The sequence below is a fragment of the Anomaloglossus baeobatrachus genome, chromosome 8 (assembly GCF_048569485.1).
Source record: "Anomaloglossus baeobatrachus isolate aAnoBae1 chromosome 8, aAnoBae1.hap1, whole genome shotgun sequence".
In the NCBI taxonomy this organism is placed as follows: Eukaryota; Metazoa; Chordata; class Amphibia; order Anura; family Aromobatidae; genus Anomaloglossus; species Anomaloglossus baeobatrachus.
This window is the reverse complement of record NC_134360.1, coordinates 148771765-148785551: the sequence shown is the minus strand read 5'-3', so window position 1 is coordinate 148785551 and position 13787 is coordinate 148771765. Positions and strand designations below refer to the sequence as shown.

At 42.6% G+C, this 13787-nt stretch overlaps 1 protein-coding gene across 4 annotated transcripts in view; it reads left to right on the top strand.

The window, feature by feature from the left end:
- KCNT2 (potassium sodium-activated channel subfamily T member 2) overlaps window positions 1-13787 on the top strand; it is a 1626062-nt gene that overhangs the window by 469515 nt on the left and 1142760 nt on the right. The gene's annotated exons all lie outside the window — the stretch shown is intronic.

The window sequence follows — 13787 nt, the reverse complement described above, 5'->3', positions numbered from 1 at the left end:
GCTCTGTGCGCGTTCCTCTAGGCATTCCTCTGTCTATGCTAGGTGAGCGCTACCGGCAGGGTAGCGTTCTTATACCTTACAGCTTCGGCTGCTGTCCGTATCCTTACCTCTTAGGGGAGCGGACATAGGCAGGTGCCTGAGGCACATGGTCTGGCTGGGCCTTGTGATTCTACTCGTAGGTGGACGTTGCCGCTAGGGTAACGTTCCTTATACTGCGTCTGGCAGTTGTTCGTATCCTCGCACACTAGGGGAGCGAACAGAGGTAGGAGCTTTGTGCGGCTTACGCTGCTGTTCGTCTCTTTTGCACCACTAGAAGAGCGGACCTAGGCAGGTGCCATATCTAGTGGTTCGTGTCCTCGCACACTAGTGGAGCGAACGCAGGTAGGAGCTTTGTGCGGCTTACGCTGCTGTTCGTCTCTTTTGCACCACTAGAAGAGCGGACCTAGGTAGGTGCCATTTCGCACACATTGCCTTTGTCTCTGTGATTGTTAACAGAGATCATTCCACACACCCTCCAAGTAAGGGAGGAATTGCTTTACTTACTTATTATATCCTTCTGTGAGTTAACAGAGGTATTGCACTCTGCCATAGTCTGCAGCAAAGTCTTTGCACGGTGGACCCTGACTGTCTGATACTCCTTTCGGTTATTATCAGACAGCCCCCCGTAACATAAGGGCTGCAATTAACTCTGAAGGCGTCTCCCTTGTTAACCTGTAATCAATGAAGTAGTTAAAAGGTCTGGGGTTGATTACAGGTGTGTGGTTTTGCATTTGGAAGCTGTTGCTGTGACCAGACAACATGCGGTCTAAGGAACTCTCAATTGAGGTGAAGCAGAACATCCTGAGGCTGAAAAAAAAGAAAAAATCCATCAGAGAGATAGCAGACATGCTTGGAGTAGCAAAATCAACAGTCGGGTACATTCTGACAAAAAAGGAATTGACTGGTGAGCTTGGGAACTCAAAAAGGCCTGGGCGTCCACGGATGACAACAGTGGTGGATGATCGCCGCATACTTTCTTTAGTGAAGAAGAACCCGTTCACAACATCAACTGAAGTCCAGAACACTCTCAGTGAAGTAGGTGTATCTGTCTCTAAGTCAACAGTAAAGAGAAGACTCCATGAAAGTAAATACAAAGGGTTCACATCTAGATGCAAACCATTCATCAATTCCAAAAATAAACAGGCCAGAGTTAAATTTGCTGAAAAACACCTCATGAAGCCAGCTCAGTTCTGGAAAAGTATTCTATGGACAGATGAGACCAAGATCAACCTGTACCAGAATGATGGGAAGAAAAAAGTTTGGAGAAGAAAGGGAACGGCACATGATCCAAGGCACACCACATCCTCTGTAAAACATGGTGGAGGCAACGTGATGGCATGGGCATGCATGGCTTTCAATGGCACTGGGTCACTTGTGTTTATTGATGACATAACAGCAGACAAGAGTAGCCGGATGAATTCTGAAGTGTACCGGGATATACTTTCAGCCCAGATTCGGCCAAATGCCGCAAAGTTGATCGGACGGCGCTTCATAGTACAGATGGACAATGACCCCAAGCATACAGCCAAAGCTACCCAGGAGTTCATGAGTGCAAAAAAGTGGAACATTCTGCAATGGCCAAGTCAATCACCAGATCTTAACCCAATTGAGCATGCATTTCACTTGCTCAAATCCAGACTTAAGACGGAAAGACCCACAAACAAGCAAGACCTGAAGGCTGCGGCTGTAAAGGCCTGGCAAAGCATTAAGAAGGAGGAAACCCAGCGTTTGGTGATGTCCATGGGTTCCAGACTTAAGGCAGTGATTGCCTCCAAAGGATTCGCAACAAAATATTGAAAATAAAAATATTTTTTTTGGGTTTGGTTTATTTGCCTAATTACTTTTGACCTCCTAAAATGTGGAGTGTTTGTAAAGAAATGTGTACAATTCCTACAATTTCTATCAGATATTTTTGTTCAAACCTTCAAATTAAACGTTACAATCTGCACTTGAATTCTGTTGTAGAGGTTTCATTTCAAATCCCAACTCGCAAAAATTGTGTCACTGTCCAAATGTTTCTGGACCTAACTGTATATACACAAACAATCCCCATATACTACATCACTACACCCCTATATACTACACCTGTATTATGCATCACTACATATCTATATACTAGATCTGTAATATACTACACCTCTACAGTCCTATATACTACACCTGTAATATACTACACCTCTACACTCCTATATACTACACCTGTAATATACATCACTACATCCCTATATACTGCACCTGTAATATACTATACCTCTACACTACACCCCTATATACTACACCTGTAATATACATCACTACATCCCCATATACACCTGTAATATACATCACTACACCAGTATATACTACACCTGTAATATACATCAATACATCCCCATGTACACCTGTAATATACATCACTACACCCCTATATACTACACCTGTAATAAACATCACTACACCCCTATATACATCTGAAATATACATCACTAGATCCACATATACATCACTAGACCCCTATATACTACACCTGTAATATACATCACTACATCCCCATATACACCTGTAATATACATCACTGCATCCCCATATACACCTGTAATATACATCACTACAAGCCCATATACATCCCTAGACCCTTATATACTACACCTGTAAAACTGCATTCCCATATGCTACATCACAACACCCCAAATATTAGTCATTAGTTACCCCGTCGCCGATTGTCCCTTCAGGTTACTAGTCACCACTCACCTCTTCCTCCTCAGGCACCTCCGTACGGGCCCCTGCTGACATGCTGCTTCTCTCCGTACGGGCCCGAGCTGACATGCTGCTTCTCTCCGTACCAGCCCCCGCCGCTGCAGCTTCTTCTCCTGCTGGGCAGAAACTTTTCAAATGACACTCACGCGCGCCGTACTGACGGCATCAGGGCGCGCATGTGTGTCACAGAGAAAGGTGCCGGGCAGGGAACAGAGGAGAGATTCCTGTGTTCCGCTGCCTGCACTGACTGTGCGGACCTGCAGGACCGCTTCCTGCCCGGCACACTGCGTGTGATGAGGGCAATCTAACCACGGGCCTCCCGGAGCCTGGAGCTCCAGACAACAGGTCAGATTGCCCTCATCACTGACTGACCAGCAAGGACGCCCTGAACCAGGCAGGCCGGTCACAGACGGTAGGCGGGCCGCCCCTTGCCAGGGTTTGGTCTAGGAAGATAAAGGCTCTTCCAAAACAGTGGTCCTGCACTGTAAAACATATTTGTTTTTGTTTTGGAAGTTTTTTGACACCTCTAAATGTGTTTTCTGTGCCTTACAATTGGCCTCCCATTGAATCCAATGAGGTTCAAAAAGATTAGATAAAGTTTGGAGTTCAGTTCCGCGAACAGTTCAGTAAACATAGCATTTGTTCAGTTGGGATAAGAGAACTGAGCCTTGAAAGGTTTGCTAATCTCTTCCTCAGACCCAAAACAGAATTAAAAACACTTTATCTGACTCCTTATTTCGTTTCTCCTGTAGGAGTATTTGACTCTTCAGGTTCTGAGGTCCATGCGGTTACTTGTAGGCCAATACAAGTCATACACATGTTAGAGGACAGGAGTGTGGTGGTTGTGGCAGTATAAGGAGTCAGGTGAGAGCCTGGGTGAGGTGAATATAATAGAAAAGTAATACATAAGTTTGCTCCTTAACCATTTCCCAGACATCAAAAGAATCCCGAAAAATTGCAGCTGGCTGTTCACCATTGTGCTGGATTAATGCGACTCATATCATGGAAGTTTGGTTTTACCAAAATCTATATTTTGAATGAGAAACTTCATGAGAAAAAGTCTTTACTTGCATAACAATCTCTAAGGAAACTCCGTTGAATAGATTTATGTAAAAACAGCATCACCACTGTATGATTTGCATTTTTAATATAATAGGACATTCATATTTTATAGCGCTATCTAATTAGTCGTCTATTTTAAGCAGATCATTAGTAATATGTCCTTTATCAGCGCTATATGAGATCGAAAACAAACAAGCCTTATTTGATTTTAGAAAGTGACTGTCGGTTACTATGTACCCAAGGCATTTCCAGGCTTGCAGAGATTTTTCCATGATGACAATAGAAGAGCTTTAGAAATATATCATTATGTGACTACGTGCTGTATTATATCAATCTCAACAACAAGGAGCTTTGTGGCACATTAAATATTCAAACGTTACCTAAAAATCATTTTTCAGTAGAAAGTAATAATAGAGGCAATTAGAAAGTAATAATACCGGCATATGCCTGAGAAAGGATGTCACAAAAAGCAATCCCCATCTGTGGACCAATTCCATAATCCAAAGTACAGAGCTGTGGCAAAGACCATCTAGTTACCCATTTCATTTGCAATACCACATTATTTCCTTCTGTGATAATATATTTTGGAGTTTCAACTGCTGTATCTGTTATCAATGTCTTCTGATCAACAGTTCTTTATTAGGCCAATGGACAACTGGTCCATGTGTAATCCATGAGCAGTCTGAACATATGCTTATTAGATTAAGCAATTAAAGGGAAACTGTCAATTGGGTTTTGCCAGCTAATCTGAGAGTGACATAATGTAGAGACAGAGTCCCAGATCCCAGAGATCAGTCACTTACTGGGATGCTTGTTGTAGCATTTCTACAATCACTGATTAAAAAGCTTTATATTACCACTAGTAACAGGACTAGTAAACCTGTTGCCATGTAGTTGCGACACCAGCACGGGACTCCAAGGGATTGGAGTAGCTCGATCCGTTCCCTGTGCACCCGTCGCTGAGCCAGTGGTTGTGCAGTCGTGGCCTAGCCCGGTTCCGTGGTCCCGTGGTGCGCAATAAGAAGGGGTTAATTTAAAGGGGATAGTCCAATTACGCCAGCTCCCCCGAGCTTTGGCGCCCCAGAGCAGTTTTGGCCCGAGCCGCTCGGATCTGGGTCACTGTACCCTGGGGAGGCCTAGTGGAACAAAAGAAAATAAAGATAAAATAAAAGAAAGGGAGTCCAGTCACTAAGTGCAGTTGAACAGGTTTACTCACAGCCTGGGAAAAGATACCTTGGGACGTGCCTGGACCAGGTGTGCCGTCCTCCTGGAATCTGAACCAGTTTAACCTGGGGGCCACTTTCCCCACCTTGCACTCGTGTCAGTCTTTGGAAGTCCTCACCAGCCTGGAGCTTCTAGAGGGCCTCCTGGTGTCTCGTCCTAACACTGGCAACGTGAGCTATTTAAGGGGTATTCCCCGGCTCCCTCTTTGTGGCTTAGTCTCAGACCCTTTGTGTTTGGCTGATGCACCATGAAAGTCCACCTGCCTGAAGAATTAACAAGATGCTTGAAGTCTATCCTGTCCTGGGAGATCTGCACCCCTTGCGTTCTGAACTTCAGTGAAGTGCTGGGCATCTTGTCCCTCCGGTTCCTCTTGTCCCAGGAACTCATCCACTCGCTTCCCCTGAGTTCCTCCTTCTAGTGGCCAGTCTCACCACCCAAGCTCTGGTCAGTGGCTGTCAGGTTGCTCTGTCCCCTAACAGCTCTTTTCTCCTCACACACACCGTGCGGTCTTCTCCACTACACACTTCTCGAGACCAGACTCGACCCTCTTCTCTCTGTTTTTTTTTCTCTCTCCTTCGTCATTTGCTCCTCCCATCGGTTTAGGTCTCTCCCCCCCAGTTGGCTGCCTGTCATCTGGTACTGAGGGAGTCTCCCATCCCATGTGAGAGCTGTGTTTATGCCGTGGTGGGCTGGTGTATGTGTGGACTGGTACAGATACATTGGATTCGGCCTGTTACAGGGTTATTACCTTTTTGTGACACTTGGTTTACCGCAGGGGCATCACATTGTCCTCTCCATTCATAAGCTATATATATCCAAACCTCTACCACAGAATGGCAGCTTTTTGCTTATGCACAGTGAACACAAAAAGCTGCCAATCAGTGTTGTGGGAGGGGTTATGTAGAGCTTGGTATTCAGACTATTGGTAGATACTGCAAATAATATATAATCAAAACTATATCCATATCTAGAAAGCCCGGTCCTGCTTCTGTGGCCAATTCTACCAACATCAACGAGACCCTGAAACAAGGGCAAAGCTGTGGTGGTGCTGAAGCAAGCAGAAAGCACATCCAAACTTCACAACCATAAGGAAGAAAGGCTGGCACCCACCAGTCTGCTTAAAACCATACCTTTATTTCATCAGTAAAATTGGATTGGTGGGAAGGGGGATGTGTTATAGAAGATGGATGACAGGGACCATTTTCCCGCTTCAACAGGTCTTGATGAAGCGTGAGACCTCATGTGAAATGGCCGCCATCATCCACCCGCTATCCCCCATCCCCCTTCACACTGATCCGATTTTACAGATAAAATGAAGGAATGGTTTTACGCAGACTGCTGAATACCAACCTTCCTTCTTTACGGTCATCAAAGCTATAGCACATAGCTCTGTGGCATATCATCAAAATCAGGGTCTCTGTCGAGACATCATGCATGAAGTAACACAATCTGTTAATAGATTACTTTTAAGGTAATGTGTGTGTGCAAACAGCCACAAGGTGTCTGTACTCTGTACTTAAAGGATTCTGCACTTCTTGGACAACCTCTTCTCCATCACTATATTCCCCCATGTAAAATAATACCAGCTATACCCACCTCCAGTGCGGGCACAATTCTAGTGATGTGAGCACCTACACTCCCAATACTCATGTGACATTGCTATGTCTTGTCATTGCTATGTCTTGTCATTCCTGCAGCTCATCTATGGCAGCTTCACTTTCACCTCCTTCTGATGAAACTGATAAGCAGTTTTGTCTGAAGGTGGTGAAAGTGAAGCTGCCACAGATGAGCTGCAGGAATCACAAGACATAACAATGTCACATGAGTCGTAACTTTTTCATTTTTTCATCATTCAGATGAGGGCTTGTTTTTTTATGTTTTTTGCCAGATGAGTTGTACTTTTAAATAAAACCATAAGTTTTACCATATAGTGTACTGGAAAATGGCAAAAAAAATTCCAAGTACGGAAAAATTGCAAAACAAAAGTGCATGATTGTTTTTGGGATATTTTATTCACCATGTTCCCTATATGGTAAAACTGATGGGTTGATGTGATGCCTCAGATCAGTACAAGTTTGTAGAGACCAAACATGTATAGGTTTTCTTTAACCTCAGGGTGTTAAAAAGAAATCAAAATTTTGTCCCAAAAAATTAACGCCTTTTTTGTGCCACATTCCGCTACCCATAGTGTTCTCATTTTTCGAGATCTATGGCTCACTGATGGCTAATTTTTTGCGTCTTGACCTAACGTTTTTAATGTTACTATTTGTGCGCAGATCATATGTTTAGATCGTCTTTTATTGCATTTTGTGCAAAATTTGTGGTGACCAAAAAATGTAATTTAGGCGTTTTGAATTTTTTTGCTGCCATGTCGTTTTCCAATGAGATTAATTGATTTTATATTTTGAGAGATTGGGCATTTCTGAACTTGGAAATAAAAAGTGTCTATATTTATTTTTTTAAACCTTAAATTTTCAATGGGGCGTAAAAAGGGGTGATTTGAACTTTTAGTTGTTTTTTTTTAATTTTTTAAAACTTTTTCTACTTTTTTCTAGGGGGCTATAAGGATCAGCAGTCTGATCACTAATTCATTTTTCCTGATCAGAGCTGCACAGCTCAGAACAGGAGAAATGCTTAATTTCTGTAACAGTGACTGGTCTGCTGAGTGTTACAGGAAGTGAGTCATGTGAGCTACAGGAGTTATCACATGACCCTGTGCTACCATGGAATTATCGGCTCACAGTGATCACATCATTGTGCCGCCAATGGAGCCGGGTGAGTGAAGATATTCCGCAGCTGGCATTTAGATTATGCTGTCACATTTTGAAAGCGCAATTTAAAAGGTTAATAGGTTTATAGGTGCAGGTGGATGGCGGATCCACCCGTGCCTGTGAGGCACACATGTCAGCTGTTCAAATCAGCTGACATGTGCATGAATCACTGCCAGCTCACCGCAGCAGCCGCAGGTGATTACACTTAAATGGCTTAAAACGTGTCAGTATGTCCTGTGGTCTTTAAGGGGTTAATGTGGTTTGCTGCATCCTGTTAATGTTACATTTTTTGAGAAATTTAGCTCCTTTTTCTGTGGCTTTGCTTTTGATTTTACAACAAAGAGCCCAGAAGCTGTCACATTGCTGAAATCATTGATTATGTCTTTATCTTTCACTTAGCTTGGATTTAAAGAATAGACATGATGACTGAGCGATTCTTTCTTAGATTAAACACTAAATAATAGAGACAAAAGTATCAAAAACATTCTGTATACAATAGCATGGGGGGAAGAAATTAGAAGAGAGTGCTACAAGTCATCATTCTTTTTCATATATCTACTGTATGTCTTAATCATCTGCCACCATTGTTCAAAATGATAGAAAAAAATATACCAGTCTTCTACATTTGACATTATATATGATTGTATTATTATATTACAAAGAACAAGAATTGTGATAAGGATGCTTATACAGTGTTTAATATGACACTCTTCAAAATGATGTCTCCAGAAAGTCATCGCCATTGTGTTGGGCCCAGGATTATAAAGCCATTATCTTAAAGTTAAGGTTCATTTTTCAGCCCACATATAATCGCAATGATTTTTTTGAAATCATAAATTAATTCTCTTATCATCAAAAGCAGAAGGCTAAGAATGTCATAATTGATTCAGGTGTTCTTACAACATAAGGATTCCTTTTGGAATAGGTTTTAAATCCCATTTTATATATAAATAGCAGCGCACCAGAACCTCAGATGGTGTACAAAATAATTGTCTGCTTTTTGTAAGATGATGACTTCTAATTAAAATTAATTACTTATTAATACTAATGTTTAGTAATTCTCTAATTTTTAAGCTGCTAGAGTTGTGTTACAGAAATTCTCTGAAAATTTGTGGAAAAAAACATTGATGCAACTTTTCTGCGACTCATTGTTGTACAACTATTTTGGAGCTTGATTCTGCTGAAAATAAACTTGCAACCCAGGACAGTAAATTACATTTTGAAACATTTGGAACTCTATCGCAGTATGTCGCAGGTTACAACATGGTATATGAAATCATTACATCCAATGTTGCAAAATGTAGCAATGAATTTAGTGTCACATCTGTAGCCTTAGCCTCCTAAATTAATAACTGGGTAGATCACATGCCTGCTCCTTGGCTTTGTTGGGGGCTCGAAAGCTGAGTCCGCTACTTTATTGACAGATGATGGCTGTAATAATCAGCCATCATCTGCATCTAACAACTGCAGGTGGAGTGTCCATGGGTGACATCCAGGCGTCTTTTGAAGACCCTTGTACCTGTTATGATGATACTTAGGTATCCATGGTTATGACCATGAGCAATTAACTAACTAACTTGCTTTCACAATGTGAGTGGTCATAAACATGGATACCTAAGCTGCAATACCCTGCACATGAGGTAAGAGACATGGCTATATCAGGAGAACTATACTACATTCTAAGGGGGCGGTTCATGTGGCGTCACAGCGACGTCACATGGCAAAAATCCAATAGAAGCAAGGGGCAGAGATGAGCGGGCGAAAGATCCCGCCCACCCCCTCCTTCCTCATTTCCGGTGGACGCAGGTAAGGAGATGTTCGTCGTTCCTGCGGTGTCACACCTAGCGATGTGTGGTGCTGCAGGAATGATGAACAACATCATATCTGCAGCAGCAACAATATTATGAAAATGAGCGACGTGTCAACGATCAACGATTTTTGACGTTTTTGCGATCGTTGATCGTCGATCCTAGCTGTCACACGCTGCGATGTCGCTAACGACGCCAGATGTGCGTCACAAACACCGTGGCCCCGACGATATATCGTTAGCGATGTCGCAGCGTGTAAAGCAACCTTTCCTCTTTAGCTTTGTGCGAATTCACGCCATGCACAATTTTGCTTGCACTCTTTATCAGCCAGTTTTCAGAGTTTGCAAATTCTTAAGGTACTGCAAATTTTAAGAAATTTCACTCAATCCTCTTATCCAAGTCGGAATGTAGACAAATCAATTTAAAAAATACCGCATAGAGTGCAAAAAACAGGCAGGAAAGTTTTAATCAATCTGTACGTATGAAGTTGAGCAATAAGATTTAGGATTTAGGAACATCTAACTCATTCTATTTTATATTCATTGTGTGGTCTGAAAAAAATGATAACTTCACTGAGGCTGTTTAGTTAATTGCAACTTTACCAACAAATCTGCAGTTTTATCATGTTAGAGAATGGCCTCTTAAAAGGGCTCTGTTGACGCCAAATAAGAACAGATGTCCCCATGAATGAGACTGTCAGCATGAAGCACCAAACTAATTCCAACTAATTCCAGAATCATACAAATAGTCTCATTTGCCAACATTGCAGGTGTTCCAGTACAGTGTAATTATGACCTAATTAGACACATGTAAATAAGCATAAAGCCACATAACGAAATACAATATTATATTGTGCTATTTACAACAGTAAAGTATATTCTAAAAACAGGAGACATTTTAAGCTTCATTTTGAACAAAATTGTTAATATAAATAAGCACATGTAAAAGAATAATAACAATTACTAGACTGATTAAATCCACAATATTAAATGAGCAATTTTACATGTTGAATTTGAAATTTTATCATTTGTTTTTACTAAATATTTTTAAGAAATGTGTCCAAAGAACGGGAACAGAAGTGTCAGTGCCTGCAGTGGCTACAAAGAGTAATTTGAGGCTATGTTTGCTGCCAGAAATATGCTAAACAATCTGCTCATTTTCATACATTTCAATTTTCTTAATTTAAAAGTTTAAAAACAAAATATAATTGAATACATTGACAAAATATTACAAATTATTCCAACGTACTGTGAGTAAATTTGGTGTTTCTTATCACAAATGCAGAAGACATAAAGCAGTACACATTTTGGAAAAAATTTTTGGGAAATTATAGTCAGGTGTAATGAGTAGAGTTGAGCGCGGTTCGCGGTTCGTGGTTCTCCAGTTCGCGGTTCGAGTGATTTGGGGGGCTGTTCTAGATCGAACTAGAACTCAAGCTTTTTGCTAAAGCTCAATAGTTCTAGTTACGTTCGAGAACAGTTCTTGCAGCAAAAAGCCAAGCGAATTACTAGCTGGCTTTCCACTGTAATAGTGTAAGTCACTCTGTGACTCACACTATTATGAAATTTCAGCGTATAGTATGTGGGAACAGCACATTCAGATCACTGCTGCTGGGATAATGGCGATCGTCGTTTTTTTTTTTTCCATGTCTTCCTTCCCTAAGCGCGCGCGTGTAGTGGGGCGGGCAAGCATGTCAGCCAATCCCGGACACACACAGCTAAGTGGACTTTTAGCCAGAGAAGCAACGGCATGTGTGATAGAATGTCCATGTCACATGTCCCTGCATTATAAAAATGAGTATCTGCCCATCCGGACGCCATTATCTCTTCTGCGTCTGGGTGTCAGTCACCGCTGGCATAGCTCCTGTCTCCGATACTGCTGTGTACGCTCTACACACAGCGCTATACAGAATAAGGATAGAAGTTTCTATTAGCCCTTGTAAGGGCTAATATTAACAGCAGGCTCAGAGCCATAGGTGACAGTCAGGTTCGTGGAAACAGATTTTAACAGCTACAGATAACAGCGTCTGCGTAGCTAAGGTCAGGGACTTCCTCGCTGCATTTCCCCATTAGGAGGGATGGAAAGTGAGGCTTTCTTTACTGTACACTTACCCACAACCCTGCCACTGTACCCTCATGCCCTTTGTACACTCAAACTCATTGTTACTAAGCCATTATACTAGCAAACACTGAGTAAACTTAGTGGCATCCTAAAAGTGGCTGTTGGACTTCCATTAGTGTCCCACTAGTGCAAATCTATTTGCAGCACCTCTGCATTGCAAACTCAAGCTCATTGATACTAAGCCAGTATACTAGTAAACACTAAGGAAACTTAATGGCATCCTAAAAGTGGTTGTTGGACTTCCTCAACCCTCAAGCTCATTGTTACTAAGCCATTATACTAGCAAACTATGCTGCCAGTTTAAGGGCCGTAGTTGCATTGTCAGGGATAGTTATTGTTGTTTATTCTGCTGTTAATAAAGATAGACCACCGCTGCAATCAACACCACCTCTCAATTTTTACTACCACATTTTAGGTACACAATCTTGTCACAATCAAAATGAGTGGAAAATTGACAGATGCTGGTGGAAAGGGGAACAGGCGTGTTGGAAAAGGAAAAAAAGGGTTTGTCCGTGGGGAAGGTGGCAAAGCTCCATTAACATCTGCTGAAGATAGACCATCTTCCAGCAAAAGTAAGATGTCTACTACTTACCGTGGACAATCCGATGTGCTCACTTTTTTTACGGACACGAACAACTGGAACAAAGGTAGATGATGGCCAAAAAAAGAAAATGCTTGAATGGATCTCAATTAGTCCAACAAGTGCCCTCTCCGCCAGCTCAACTACCACATGCAAAAACACCAGTCCTCTGAGTTGTCATCCCAATCACATTTGCGTTCTCCCAGCTCTGAAGTCTCCATCCGCCCTGCACAGTATGGTGGAACTGAGATGGCTGAGTCTGCAGAGCTGTTCAGTCACACTATAGCATGGGAATCAGAGGTCTGCTCCCAAGCTACAGTGAGTACAGACCAGGAAATGGTCTGCAGTGATGCCCAGAACCTTTGTGACTCAGATTCAGGCCGTGATGACCAAGTTTCTGAGCATAATGTTGACCCTTATTCACAAACTGAAACACCTGTTGTAATAGACAATGAGGAACTTACTGATGACGATGAGACGCAGATACCAGATTGAGATGACAACTTAAATATTTGGTCAAGGCAAGAAGAGGCTCGGTCTGAGGGTGAGGGGAGTGCAAACACAACAATTGATGAGGAAGTTCTAGATCCCACCTACTGTCAACCCACAGTCAGGCACTCGAGGAGGTCAACAGAGGCGGTGGAGGAGGATGCAACTGACGACGAAGTTACTCTGCGCCTTCTTTGACACGTCGGAGTACTGGTAGCACGTCTACAACTGCATCCTCAGCCACCACTGTGCCTCTGAGCAATAGTCGGGGTGGATCAGCAGGTCGCATGCCCTCTAAGCCTTGCCTAGCCTGGTCCTTTTTTGACATAGCAAAAGATTGCCGAAATTATGTGATCTGTAAAATTTGTCGTGATTCTGTTAGTAGAGGGCAAAACCTCAGCAGTTTGACAACTTCTTCCATGAATCGTCACATGAATAAATATCATATGTCCCAGTGGGAAGCTCACCGTGCTGCAATGCGGCCTAGCGGAGCGAACCATCCACCACCTGCCCCTTCCAGTGCATCCACGCGCTCTTCATCTTCTAGGACTGTGGGGACAGCTGTCCCACCTGGTTTTCCATGCACAACTTCCACCACTGTAACCGCAACAGGCAGTTTGCTTGGTAGGTCGTCAGTTGGTTTGGAAGGGGAAACAAGTGCGTGTGTACAGTTCTCTCAGACATCGATAGCACCAAAGTTGGATGAAGGCAACATCATGTCTACGCCTGCACTATCCTCACAAACCTGCATTTTTCCAGGGACACCCTACTCAACACTGTCTACACACAGCAGCCAGATCTCTGTCCCTCAGATGTGGACAAATAAAAGGCCATTTCCTGTGACCCATGACAAAGCTAAGAGGTTGACTTTATCCCTCTATAAGCTCTTGGCTACCGAAATGCTGCCTTTCCGCCTGGTGGACACACAGGATTTTAGAGACCTTATGTCTGACGCTG